The sequence below is a fragment of the Engystomops pustulosus genome, chromosome 1, assembly GCF_040894005.1.
Source record: "Engystomops pustulosus chromosome 1, aEngPut4.maternal, whole genome shotgun sequence".
NCBI lineage: Eukaryota > Metazoa > Chordata > Amphibia > Anura > Leptodactylidae > Engystomops > Engystomops pustulosus.
Genome location: NC_092411.1, coordinates 22,442,444 through 22,457,441, shown reverse-complemented (window position 1 = coordinate 22,457,441; position 14,998 = coordinate 22,442,444). Strand labels below are relative to the sequence as shown.

The 14,998-nt window shown below is 44.1% G+C and overlaps 1 long non-coding RNA gene across 1 annotated transcript in view; it reads right to left on the bottom strand.

The window, feature by feature from the left end:
- Positions 1-4,179: 4,179 nt before the first annotated feature.
- The window catches only part of LOC140066011 (uncharacterized), a 48,338-nt gene continuing 37,519 nt past the window's right edge, over positions 4,180-14,998 (bottom strand). Inside the window, exon 3 of the long non-coding RNA XR_011848082.1 lies at positions 4,180-4,266. This is a non-coding gene — a long non-coding RNA (uncharacterized lncRNA). The remainder of the gene's footprint in view (positions 4,267-14,998) is intronic.

Here is a 14,998-nt window from a genome sequence, read left to right as displayed (position 1 = left end):
TCCTATAATGTCCTGTATATTTTTGGTATCACCATTCATGAACAATTCACTTTTATTACACTGTGTTCTGAAACGGAGGCGGGGGAGCTCCGCTATACAGTCAAGCTGTCCCGCCTATCAAAATCCATCCCCTGCCCGCACTCCGGCAATGTCATCCACCTCTTTGGAGTTCCTGCGCATAATGCCATCCAGGAACACGCAGGATAGTGCCGGGCTTCACCAGGGTGCCCTGCGCACGTGCAATCCATGAGCAATGCCTCTCTCTTACTCACTCCTGCAGTTTGCCCTTGAGCTTAGCGCTGACTTGCTTTACAGGTGCAGGTAATCGAGGTGAATGAAATGGCGCATGCGCCCATGTTACTGGATAGCTTAATGCGCAGGAACTCTAAAGAGGAGGATGACTTTGTCAGAGTGTGGGCTGGGCAGGGGTGCACCAGCCATGAGGCATGTTGAGCCTCTTGCCTCAAACAGCACCATCTGCACCAAGAAGGATGGAAGATCAGGGGCGCAGTCACTTTCTACAAAGCAGGACCTGACACTTTAAAATAAGGTCTCTTCACATCTGATGTCTGCATGGGTGTGAGACACTGCATGGAGAACCCCCTTCCTAAAAAGTAATCTAATATATTACTACTGGATGGGGCAGAGGGGGCTCGCCTCAGGCAGCAGAGAGTTTAGGTTCACCCATGGGGCTGGGTAGGGATTATTTAATATAAAGAAATTTTCTGGGAATCCCTGAACTAATCCTGTTCTGACTCTCAATTCAAAGGTTGCATCAGTCATTTTTCCCTAGTACTCCCACTAGGGCGAGAAGTGTTGGGGGTCATGTGACTCACTGGGGCCATATTTACTTACCCGGTCCATTCGCGATCCAGCGGCGCGTTCTCAGTGGAGGGTTCGAGTCTTCCAGTGATTCAATAAGATAGTTCCCCCGATGTCCACCAGTTGTTGCTGCTGTGCTGAATTCCGTCGGAGTGCACTGAAGTTCACCAAGCCAGGCCGGGCGCAGGTAAGTGCCTGTCAAGCGACACATTTTTTAAAAAAAATACGGCGGTTTTTCCGAATCCGACATGTTTTCCAACATCCACGCCCCTGATTTCCGTCGCGTGCATGCCGGCGCCGATGCGCCACAATTCGACCGCGTGCGCCAAAAACCCGGGCCAATTCAGGGAAAATCGGCGCAAAACGGTAAAATTAGGGTAACGCGACGTAAAAACGCGATTCGGGCCCTTAGTAAATGACCCCCACTGTGCCCAATCAGAAACGCTGCACAGGACTACGGTCTTGACAAATGTCTATAGAAAGTTTCTTTGCAGATCTATGTATCTCCTCGGTTACAGACTACAACCAAACCCTATGTAGTCAGATCTTGCTGTCAGATGTCACTTGTGTCCTTCTGATATACTGTATACACAGCTCAGATACATTGCAGAAAATGGTTACAATCATGCACCAAAATCATATTCTACCAAAAATACAGGAAATCTTTTGCCCTTTTACCTTGCAGGACTTTTTTTGGGGCTACAAATATTAGGTGATTAATACAGGCGGTCCCCTACTTAAGAACACCTGACTTGCAGACGACCCCTAGTTAAAAACGAAACTCTAGATATTGGTAATTTACTGTGCTTTAGCCTTAGGCTACAATGATCAGCTGTAACAGGCAGGGGTGAACCAAGCCTTTCTGCTGCCTGAGGCGAGCCATAGAGAGACGCCCCCCCCCCCCCCATATATGTAATGTAATATATCTGGGAGTGTCAGAAGAAGATCCATCATATTGATTTGGTGTTAAAATAAAACACCGTAAAATGCATACAGCGTGCCGCCATAGAGTATAAAATGCATACAATGCACCATCATGTAGTATAAAATGCATACAGCATGCCGCCATGTAGCAAAAAAAAAATTCAGCGTACCAACGTGTAGTAAAAAATGCATTCAGCGTACATCCGTGTAGTAAAAAATGCATTCAGCGTACATCCGTGTAGTAAAAAATGCATTCAGCGTACCGCCATGTAATATAAAAGGCATACAGCATACTGCCATGTAGTATAAAATGCATACAGGGTGTCACCATGTAGTATAAAATGCATTCGGCGTACCACCGTGTAGTAAAAAATTTATTCAGCGTACCGCCATGTAGTATAAAATGCATACAGCGTACCGCCATGTAGTAACAAATAGAAGTCCTGTGAGAACGGAGCCTGATGCAAGTGGGCGGAGAGCGGGCATGACTGGCTGGACTGGGAAGGGGCTATAAACTTGGGTGTGAGTTTATTGGGGGAGGAAAATGCAGTGTGAGGTGATAGGGGGTTGTATAACGGGGGGAGGAGTTAATAGGGTTTATAAGGTCAGACAGGAAGGGTTGGCCTCATTCTGGCCAGAAAAAATTTTTTGTCCCACCCACCCTCCCTTAGTTTTGTTGTATAGGGACGCATATGCGTATTTCGGGGAGTAGGGATACACATAGTTTCAAAAGCTAATTGTTAGGAGGGGTAGGATAGGAGTAGTTAGGTTGTTATTGTGAGAGGGCGGGTTCTTGGCAATACCCAGTTGTGCAGTTAAATTTCGGTGGTTATGCAATTTAACCACTATAATAAGTTTGGTGGTTTGAGAACAATAAATGTTTTCCCCCGGGGGGCTTTACCGGGAGGAAGGTGGTGTTTTAGTCTCCAATGGTTGGTCTAGGGCCACACCTTCGTTCGCCACTGAGCTAGGAGGTTGGCGGCAAGTGGAGCTGGGGGTGTGGTTCTCGTGCGCTGAGCGTGCAATTTTGGTTTATGGAGACTATAACTTATACTGTAAGTTGTTGCGTTTAGCCTGGAAGGCTTGCGAATTTTAGTGGTGTTGCCAAGAACTCAGCCATCATTATTTGATTGTTAATTGATTGTTATTTATTTTATGACATTTGTGTAACTGTATTTTTTCTATTTCAGATTGTATGCAAAAAGTATTAATAAAGCTGTGACCATTCATCTTTCCAACAGAAAATTGTGTCTGTGTTTTTATTAGGTAGATGGGTGGTTAGGCTAGAAGTGTGTGGTCGTTTCCCAGCCTCGGACTCAGTCATTGCCGGGTCATGATAAATATCACAAATACTGCATATACATACAGCATATATACAAACATATACAAACAGTATATACAGCATAAACACACACTGCACATACATACAGCAAATATACATATACACACACACATATATACAGAATATACATAACACTCATACAGCATATGCACTTATATACACAAACATATACACACACATACACATATATACACATACATATATATATACACATATTTACACACATATACATACACATAAACATCTATACACACACACACACATATACACACAGATACACACATACACACATATACCCATAAACACATACATACACACACATATATACACAAACACATATATGTAAGCACAGATAAAGTTACTTTACCCTCCTTTATGGTCCTGACAGTGGGGGAGACCGGTGGCCGGGCACTCGGTGCAGGCCAGCAGACGGTCCCATGGTGCCAGCGGACAGGCCAGTGTGTGGACTGGAGCTCGGTGCTGGACGGCCTGAAGATCGGTGCGTGCTGGCCAGGAGCTCGGTCCCGGTGGGAGCATGGGCAGGAGAATGGTGGTGGCCTGCAGGCGGTCGCATGGTTACGGCCGACGAGCAGTAGCATGTGCGGCCGGCAGCTTGGTTCCGGCAGGCAAGGGGGAGTGGGCGGCCAGAGCTGGCCGGAGGCCATGCGGACGGGAGCTCGGTGCGTGTCGGCCGGCAGAAGGGAGGGGCAGCAGCTCTGTGCCGGCTGGCGCATGGAGCCTTGGTGACGGCCGGAGCGCAAGTCGGAGAATGGGGCGGGCAGGAGAACGGTGCAGGCGGCTGGTGGGAGCATGGAGCCGCCCCCTCGGTTCAGCAGGAGGCGTGCCGCCTGAGACGAGATTCTCAACTCGCCTCATGGCAGGTGCGCCCCTGGTAACAGGTATCACAGGCGTCTGTAATGAAGCTTTATTGTTATCCTGGTTCTTATGACAACCAAACATTTTTTAAAATTTAATCGTCACAAAGACCAAAAATAATTTGGTTGGGGTTACAATTATAAAATATACAGTTCCGACTTACATACAAATTCAACTTCAGAACAAACCTACAGAACCTATCCTGTACGTAACCCGGGGACTGTATAAGCTCCATGATGTGACCTGTGTAATAGGAATAAAGGGGGGAAGTTGTACAATTTCCAGTAATGATTTGATCATATCTGAAATAAAAATAGAAAGAAATAAAATTATTTTTCACATGTAGTTTCATGAATTTCCTGGAAAGTCCCCGGGCTGCAGTCATCGGAATGAAATGAGGCAAACCCCGGCAGTATTGTTGTACTACGGAAGACTTCACACGTGAGAAGAGCGGGAATGTTAATGGGATAATGATGGCGCGCTGTGTCATTCAGCGTTACTGTAACATACAACAAGTTTTTTTTATTTAGTCTTGGTTTTTTTTCTGTTTTTCTTCTGAAACACAAAAAAAACTCCTAAAACTCAGTTTGGGGAAGACTTGTAGCTACAGAACACCCTCCTGCGAGGATCTTACACTGATATCATCAAACAAGTGAGAAATCAGAGATGAGACTCCTGACAATGGCCAACAAGGTTTCACTAGCCCCAAATCACATAGAGAAGGGGCGGGGGACTGTAGGGGGATTTTATTTAATTTTAATGGATGCAGAAGGAGGCGATTGGCCCCTCTTTTTGGGCAGTAACTAAAGGAGGTGGGGGGCCGGCTTGCAGAACCCGCCCCATGGTTTTAAAAGCGTTGGGGGCAGGTGGAGGGGGGTGGTCCTCTTTCCTTCTGCCTGGACCAAGCGGCGAGAAGTCACTAACCCACCCACCCACCCTGTCCTCAGGTTATATTTCTTTTCAGGTTTCCTTGGCATTCCGGTTTCTGGCTGTTTTCTCTGTCTTGTCAGATGTCACAGCATTGGCGGATTTCACATGCCCGTAGGCAAAAGGAAGGCCCCCACATGACGCCTGCCGTCCAGCAGCCGACATTTCGGGCGAAGGTTTTTTCTACGAAGAATTGTTTTTTCTTGTTTTTCAACTGTTTTGCACTTTAAATGTTTTGTTATTTATTAACTAAGGTTTTTTCCAAAAATAAATGCTGCGGCCTACCCACATACCCACAACAATTTAATGGTCCCTGTCGTTCAATAAAGATTTGTTTTGGAGGTTGGCAAATCCCCGGGTCAAGAGCATCGGGTTTTATGGTACTGGTCTACAGGTCTCTACAGTCTTAGGTCGAAGCAAAACTACTGTATTTGGAAGCAGGTGCCACATGTCATTGTCCGTCCCCAACCAGGGGGGTGAACCTACACTCTCTGCTGCCTGAGGCAAACTGTACAATGGCGCACCCCTCCTTCCAATTTAATGGTAATATATGATGTTAGTTGTTTAGTATGTGAGTTTTCCACGCAGTGTCTCACACCCTCACTGACATAAAATGTGGAGAGTCATTATTTTCAATTATCAGGTCCTGCTTTGTAAAAATACTATGCCCTTGATGCTGCCTCCACCTTCCTGCCGTTAGTGCTGCCCGAGGCGAGAGGCTCAACTTGCCTCATGGTTGGTGCACCTTTGTCCCCAACACACGCTGGATTATTTTCAGGAAGCTTCTGCGCACTACTCCTATTCTGTATATATGGACACAGGACTACTACTCTTATCCTGTGTATATGTAGACAAAACTACTACTCTTATCCTGTATATATGGACACAGGACTACTACTCTTATCCTGTATATGTGGGCACAGGACTACTACTCTAATCCTGTATATGTGGGCACAGGACTACTACTCTTATCCTGTATATGTGGGCACAGGACTACTACTCTTATCCTGTATATGTGGGCACAGGACTACTACTCTTATCCTGTATATGTGGGCACAGGACTACTACTCTTATCCTGTATATGTGGGCACAGGACTACTACTCTTATCCTATATATGTGGGCACAGGACTACTACTCTTATCCTATATATGTGGGCACAGGACTACTACTCTTATCCTGTATATATGTAGACAAAACTACTACTCTTATCCTGTATATGTGCGCACAGGACTACTACTCTTATCCTGTATATATGGGCACAGGACTATTACTCTTATCCTGTATATTTGGGCACAGCACGGTACTGCTCTCATATCCTGTATGTACAGACACTGCACAGTACAGCTCCTATCCTGTATATATGGACACAGCACAGTACTACAGGATAGGAGTAGTAGTACTGTGCTGTTTCCATATATACAGGATAGGAGTAGTAGTACTGTGCTGTTTCCATATATACAGGATAGGAGTAGTAGTACTGTGCTGTTTCCATATATACAGGATAGGAGTAGTAGTACTGTGCTGTTTCCATATATACAGGATAGGAGTAGTAGTACTGTGCTGTTTCCATATATACAGGATAGGAGTAGTAGTACTGTGCAGTGCCCATATATACAGGATAGGAGTAGTAGTTCTGTGCTGTTTCCATATAGTCAGGATAGGAGTAGTAGTACTGAGCTGCGCCCATATACACAGGATAGGAGTAGTAGTACTGTGCTGTGCCCTATATATACAGGATAGGAGTAGTAGTACTGAGCTGTGCCCATATATACAGGATAGGAGTAGCAGTACAGTAGTACTCCTATCCTGAATATATGAGCACAACACAGTACTACTACTCCTATCCTGTAAATATAGGGCACAGCTCAGTACTACTACTACTATCCTGTATATATAGGGCACAGCACAGTACTACTACTCCTATCCTGTATATATGGAAACAGCACAGTACTACTACTCCTATCCTGTATATATGGAAACAGCACAGTACTACTACTCCTATCCTGTATATATGGAAACAGCACAGTACTACTACTCCTATCCTGTATATATGGAAACAGCACAGTACTACTACTCCTATCCTGTATATATGGAAACAGCACAGTACTACTACTCCTATTCTGTATATATGGGCACAGCACATTACTACTACTCCTATCTTGTATATATATGGGCACAGCACAGTACTACTACTCCTATCCTGTATATATGGGCACAGCACATTACTACTACTCCTATCCTGTATATATATATGGGCACAGCACAGTACTACTACTCCTATCCTGTATATATGGGCACAGCACAGTACTACTACTCCTATCCTGTATATATGAGCACAGCACAGTACTACTACTCCTATCCTGTATATATGGGCACAGCACAGTACTACTACTCCTATCTTGTATATATGGGCACAGCACAGTACTACTACTCCTGTCCTGTATGTATGGACATGATAATTGAGATGCAATCTTTACTGATGCTCATTATTCTTGAAGTTTACTTTTTAATCCTTAATTATAATGGCAGAAATTGGTGGAATATCTTGTGTACATTCTACCTGCTCATAGCAGAAGGCAATGTAGTTTTCCGGCTGTCAGTCATATTACCATGTAACTTCATTAAGTTGCCCGCACCTTTAAATACCCCCCACACATTTAACTCCGGCATTAATAATTCCGACCATTGTGTTTTTGGACCTATGATTATTAATGGTCGGGTTCGCTCTCTCTAATTTGCCTTTAATGCTCTTCACCCTTAAGTGTTGGTGTTTTATTGTCAGTAATTAAAGGTAATTTAATTGCTGTTTATGTCTTGTGTTATAGGAGACGTCTCGCGCTGTTTTAGCCTTTGACAAATGACTGGGAGGGAATATCGTGTAATTGCTGGAGAATTTACTAATATTAAATACAAATTAGATCTTTACCGCAAGACAAAAATGTCATAATAAATTCTCCACAAATCACTGGAGGAACATTATGATATATAAACCTACCACAAGGGGATCAGAGACAGCGGAGGACCCTGTGTTCGCCCCCTTCCACTTAAATATAGTGGGTGGGACAATGAAGGGTTAAAGATGAAATCCACAGGGATTTGGGACAGTGACGGTCCTGGGGATCTAGGGCAGTGAAGATGCCTACAGAAGAACATTGTACTCATTACATCCCTGGTGGTTAGGGGTAGAGAAAGAGTTAATGATAATGGTGTCCTAGACTCTACAGTAATACAATAATATGTAATATCATCCCTGGTGGTTAGGGGTAGAGAAAGAGTTAATAATGACGGTTTTCTAGACTCTACAGTAATACAATAATATTTAATAACATCCCTGGTGGTTAGGGGTAGAGAAAGAGTTTAGGATGATGGTGGTCTAGAGTCTACAATAATACTATAATATTTAATAACATCCCTGGTGGTTAGGGGTAGAGAAAGAGTTTAGGATGATGGTGGTCTAGAGTCTACAATAATACTATAGTATTTAATAACATCCCTGGTGGTTAGGGGTAATTAGAAAATTCTAAAGAATATCTGTGCTGGTTTATACTAATGACTGAATAAATGACAAAATTCCCAATAGGAAAAAAGTTGACGAGAAAAGCATTGGGGATCTGGCATAGTAAAAGTGTTCATTATAATGTTCCTGGTGGTCGCGGGTAGTGAGATTGTAAATGTCGTGGTCTACGACAGTAAAAGAGTCAATGAAAACATCCCTGGTGGGTTAGAGCAGTGCAGAGGTTGAGAAAAACATTCCATTGGGATCTAAAGTATTGAGTAAGTGATAACATCCCTGGTGATCTAGAGTAGTGATGGAGTATGTGGTATAATCAGTGGTGGACTAGAGTAGTGAGGGAGTATGTGGTATAATCAGTGGTGGACTAGAGTAGTGATGGAGTATGTGGTATAATCAGTGGTGGACTAGAGTAGTGAGGGAGTATGTGGTATAATCAGTGGTGGACTAGAGTAGTGAGGTGGCCTCTGGTAGAGCAGGTATAAGTGATAACATCCCTGGTGGTCTACAGTAGGGAGTAAGATCCCTGGTGGTCTAGGGCAGTGAGTGATGTAACAATAACACCCCGGCAGGGTGGGGTATATTATGCCGGCCGCAGGACTCTCCTCTCTTCCCATACTTTTTATTCTGTTGTCCAGAATGAGAAGGTGTAGCACCAGGGAGACACAACAGCTCTGGATTTCGGGGTGACCCCATAACAGGCTCTAGAGGCTAAAAAGCACCAAAAATAGAAGCGCAACAAAACTGGCGGCTTCACAAGTGGTGCCAAAATTTTGCACCCAGAAATAAAAACGAATGAGAGTGTCCGAAAACAGGAATATTATGGCGCCAACACTTCCTAAATTCAGGTGTAAGAGGCGCAGAAAGGAAAAAAAGAACACCGCCAGTTTTCCCGTTGATAGCCAACCAATTACAGCTCAGCTTTCATTATACCAGTGCTCATGAATATTTTAAAGGGGAGCTGTGATTGGGTGCCACGGGCAACTAGGAATATTCTGACTTTCAGACAGTTTGATAAATCTGCCCCATAATATGATCTAATTCTCTGCTTATCCCCCGCCCCTTGTAGCTGACACTGGAGTGTGGGGTCCATGCCCCCCCCCCCCCCCGCTATATACCCTCCATCATACAGCCATGTCCCGTGCTGATATACCACTGCCAGTCCTCCTTTATTTGCTAAGTTTCTGCAAGTTCCAATATGTCAGAGAGAGGGATGTGATGAATGCAGCCGGCGCCCTCCCAGGAATGGAATGCCAGGATCCCGCGTCCTGGACCGCGCTGACTCTGCGTATTCTGAGCGTGGGATCTCAGGAGCTACAATGTAACATAATACAATGTACTTCAATCTAATACAATGTTATATGCTGCAATCTGCTACATTATTACACAATATATTACTACCCCTGTTTCCCCGAAAATAAGACACTGGGGGTCATTTACTAAGGGCCCGATTCGCGTTTTCCAGACGTGTTACCCCAACATTTCCGATTTGCGCCGATTCTTCCTGAATTGCCCCGGGATTTTGGCGCACGCGATCGGATTGTGGCGTATCAGCGCTGGCATGCACGCGACGGAAATCGGGGGGCGTGGCCGAATGAAAACCCGATGGATTCGGAAAAATCGCCACATTTAAAAAAACAAATTGGTCGCACGCGCCATACTTACATGCACCAGGAAGAGATCAGTGAACTCCGACGCAACTCGGCGCAGCAGCGACACCTGGTGGACATCGGGCGCAGGACCATCATGAATCGCCGGAAGACCCGAACGCTCGTCCGAGAAGCCGCCGCTGGAACGCGAATGGACCGGGTAAGTAAATGTGCCCCAGTGTCTTATATTAATTTTTGCTCCTAAAGAGGCACTAGGTCTTATTTTCAGGGGATGTCTTATATTTCCATGATCAAGAATTTACATTTATTGTTGAACAAAAAATCAACTTCTCTAACATCCGTGTGATTCTCCAAAGTCTGTATTACTTGTGACTCCATGTCTATTAGAATCATAGAATCATTGGCCCCAATCTTCCATAAATGACCCCTCCTTAACCTGTAGCTGCTGGTATCACATTTGCAGCACAACAGTCAGTGATTTAATTCCCCAAATTCTTCCCCATGTCACAACCTTCTGCAGCATCTACAAGATTTACTAATACTAATGTATGGCGCAGGGTATATGGTAATGTAATACACTATAACACCCCACAGCACAATACAATATACAGGAGGTACCCTACATAAGGACACCCAACTTACAGACGACCCTTAGTTAAAAACTGACCCCTCTACCCACTGTGGCCTCTGGTGACCTCTCTGGATATTACTATAGTCCCAGGCTGCACTGATCAGCAGTAAGGTGTCTGTAATGAAGCTTTATTCATAATCCTTGGTCCCATTACAACTAAAAAATGTGAAACTCCAATTGTCACTGGGGCAGTTTTTGTCTGGATCTACAATTGTAAAATATACAGTTTAGACTTACATACAAATTCAACTTAAGAACAAACCTATGGAGCCTATCCTGTGAATAACCAGGGGACTGGTACGCAATATAACAGTCTCTTTCCCTTCATCTATAAACCCCATTACAACCCTAGACCTCCAAGTACATGGGAGGTAACCCCATTAGTACCCTATGTTACCCGTGATATTGCCATTAACCCTTTACTACCTATAACTACCAGCAATACAACCACTGACCCACTTTCTACTATAGAATGTTACAATTAGACCTTACACTACCCTAGACCACCAGGGATGTATACGTTAACACTTTCAATAGTAAACAGCAAATTGTTATTGGTAAAGGAAATCTACCATTTGTTTTTATGTATTGTGAACATACCTTGAGAATGCTGTAGCTACGCTGATGCAGAAACACATCTTGTTTAATCACTGAGCTGAGTGGTTTTGCTCAAAAAACAACTATAAAATGCAGGACCTTGGGAAAGCTGGGTCACATTACTTCCACATACACAGGAGCTGCCTGAACTGTCCAGACAGGACTAATTAACCTGAGCTGGATGACTCATACACAGCAGCTGGGAGATTGATTACTTCTGCCTGTCAGGGACAACATAATGATGACATATTCTCGGCTCATCTTGGTAGTACAAGTCTGGAGCAGTGTATAATTAGGCTGAGGAGAAGCGTCAGGGCAGCCACAGGAGCGCCAGAGCCTCATTATCATAATTTTATAATTGTTTTTCAGCAAAACCACTCGGTTCAGGGATTAAACAAGATATGTTTCTGCATCAGTGTAGCTACAGCATTCTCAAGGTATGTTTTAACCTCTTCTTTAGCCTATATTACTACCAATGTAACCTTTATCCATTCACTGTTTAGCAGTAGGTCACTAAGATCACTATCATTTAACCGTTTACCACCCTTGACCACTAAACCTTCACTATATTATTGCCACTATGCCATTGCCACATTTTGTACTCTAGATCACCGGGGACAAAAGTACTAACTCAATACTCAACAGTAAATCCCAGTCTATTACCATTAACCTCTTACCATTACCATATTACCAATATCCTAGACCACAAGAAATATAAGCATTAACTCATTCGCTACTCAACATTCAGACCCTGCGCTCATGCAATGTGAAAACAATTTCATAACATCGTGATTATGTAAATGCAGTGCAAACAGAATATTAGGAGAATGTTTGAGAACATTGCCTTTAGATGAGCATAGAAAACTCACAGCTCACTGTTCATAGTAGCTTGTCTAAAATTGCCTGCCAATGATTGGACAGTATGAGAGAAGATTAGCATAACTCACGCCTCCAGCCCCAGCTCTGCCACAATTCTGTCTCTGAGCTCCTTGGGCAGTTCATTAGACCTAATGATTCTCATGTGTTCTGACATGCACTGTGAGCTGTGAGGTCCCATATATAGACAGGTGTGTGCCTTTCCTAATCAAATCCAAACAGTTTAATTAAAACTATACTCCGATGATGGAGTAGAACAATCTCAAGGAGGATCAGATTTTTCATGTTTAATAAATTATCAAAAATATCTACATTTTTTCTGTGAGGATGGGGGGCAGAGTATACATTAATGAGCAAAAAAGGAACTTGGCTGCAATGAAACAAAGAATGACAAAATTTAAAGGGGTCTGAATAGTTTCTGTACCCACTGTATGATACCATTAACCCCTTTGCTACCCCTAGACCACCAGGGATATAAGCAGTAACTTATTTGCTAATGAACAGTAAATCACAGTATATGTTACCATTAATGCCATAATTACTCTAGTCCACCAGGGATGGTATCACTATCCATCCGCTTTACAGAAAGGTAATTTTGAGAAATGATTATTACTAAGTATGTTGCAGCAGTTAGGTAGATCACATTGCTGTATTGTGTATTACTTTATGTTGCCCTCTGTCATCATATATTGGGAGTCATTTACTAAGGGCCCGAATCCCTTTTTTTCGTCGGGTTTCCCAAATTTTTCCGATTTGCAACGAATTGCCCCAAGTTTTTGGTGCACACGATCAGATTGTGGCGCATCAGTGCCGACATGCATGTGACGGAAATGGGGGGGGGGTGTGGCCGTCGGAAAACCCAACGGATTCGGAAAAATCACGGTATTTAAAAAAAAAAAGTGTCGCTTGACACGCACTTACCTGCACCAAGAAATAGAAGGTGAACTCTGGTGAACTCCAGCGGACCTCGGCGCAGCAGCGACACCTAGTGGATATTGGCGCACGGACCTTAGTGAATCCCGGCCGGACCCGAATCAGTGTCAGAGAACCCGCCACTGGATCGCGACTGGACCGGGTAAGTAAATCTGCTCCAATGTCTCATAGATACTATATTGTCCAAATGTATCCATTATAGCAACACACAGGGGCATTACATTGCTACAGTCCAGTACAATCAGAGCTGTGTGTCCATCACATGACCAGGACTCCTGACAATGAAGATTGCTATTCAATGACAGCCAGCATAGATCCTGAAACCACAAAGAACAAACTGGAAATCTTTTATTCTATTAAAAAATGACATGTATTTGCTAAGACATCACTTCCCCTTTAAGACCCTTCCTATATATTGTCTATGCACAGACGCCGTCTTGTCTCCACTGCATCGCGACCTCCAGAAAAATATCTTCTGTTCATGTGAAATATTTTGCTGAGATGATTTAATGTTTCTAGCGATTTCTGCTGCGGGCGTGAAGAGGATCCATTGTGCTGCTGCGAGTGATCGATGCCGTGTCCTGACACCAGCACATTCTGACTGGTCAGCGCGAACCTGCGACTTCCAGGCGCATCGAACGCCACCGCCGCGTCCTGTATCGCCGTATTGTCACATTGTCCCCGGCTCCTAATGTTCAGTGTTTACAAAGTACAGGATGCGACGTGTTGTTCTGCAGGTGAGCTGTGAATTGTGCACAGTGTAACGACACTGCAGTAACGAGTAGTCGCTCTAATGTAATGCAGAGCAAGCACTGGACAGGGAATTACTGACAATACTCGGCACTGGATGTGCTGTGGATTGGGATTTTGACCCACACAATTATTCCTATGATAACACTGAATGGCAGGAGCACAGGACCGGGGGGTTTGTCATTAGCAACGCAAAAAAATAATCCTTTTTACAGAGAAGAAGGTGCTGTCCAGTTCTCCCCTTCGCCTTCCCAGCTTATGACAATGCCCGTGCTGCCGGAATCACAGGACTTTACCTAACAAGATTCCAGCACAGAAGTAACAAATTGCCCTGAAAGTTCTTTACACAACTATACACCGACCTACTCAGCCCACCCTGCTCTATTACATGCTACCTGCATTGTCATAGAGAGGAGGTTATTAGTTATAGATCTTTTTCTCTTTCGGCAGGGAGAAAGTAACTGGCTGCAGTAATTCTTCATGATTGATTCTTACCCAGAAAATTGTGATTTAAAGGGAACCTGTAAGCAAATTTTAACCTCAGCAACCTCCTCAGGTAGGGGATGAAATGTTCTTACTAGAACTTCCTCTTTCATGTGAAATCTTAATTGTTTACCTAGAAAAAAAATCTCCTCCAAAGGCACGTGACAATGAGCAGAGAAGAGTCTGAGACGGGTCAATGCAGACACTGGGGCTCATTTACTAAGGGCCCCGCGGACCATAATTTCGTGGGACATCCCGACGATTTCCGCTGTGGGCCGCTGGGACAGGGATTTAAAAGGGGTTTTTGGCGCATGCGATCGGATTTTAGCACAATCGCTTGCTTTCAAATCAGGGGGCGGGCCGTTGAATGATCCGACGGATTTGAACAAACCGCGGGATTTAACTTAAAACTTGGGTTGCAAGCCATTCTGATTCATTTCAATACTTTGTCAAATGTTATTTCACATTACCTGGCTCCCTACCAGCAGCCTCAGTCTCATTATGCATATTTCCTCTCTTCCACACCATCCCAACTGGAAGAATGTGGAGGAGAGGAGACTCAAACACAGACAAACACAGTCTGCTCCAGCTCCCCCCTCTCTGGGGACTCACCACACAGTGTTGGCAGAGGGAGCCAGGTAATGTGAAATAAAGTTTTATAAAGCACTGAATTGAGGCTATTGGAACCTGTCACCAGCAAAAAATGACGTTCCTG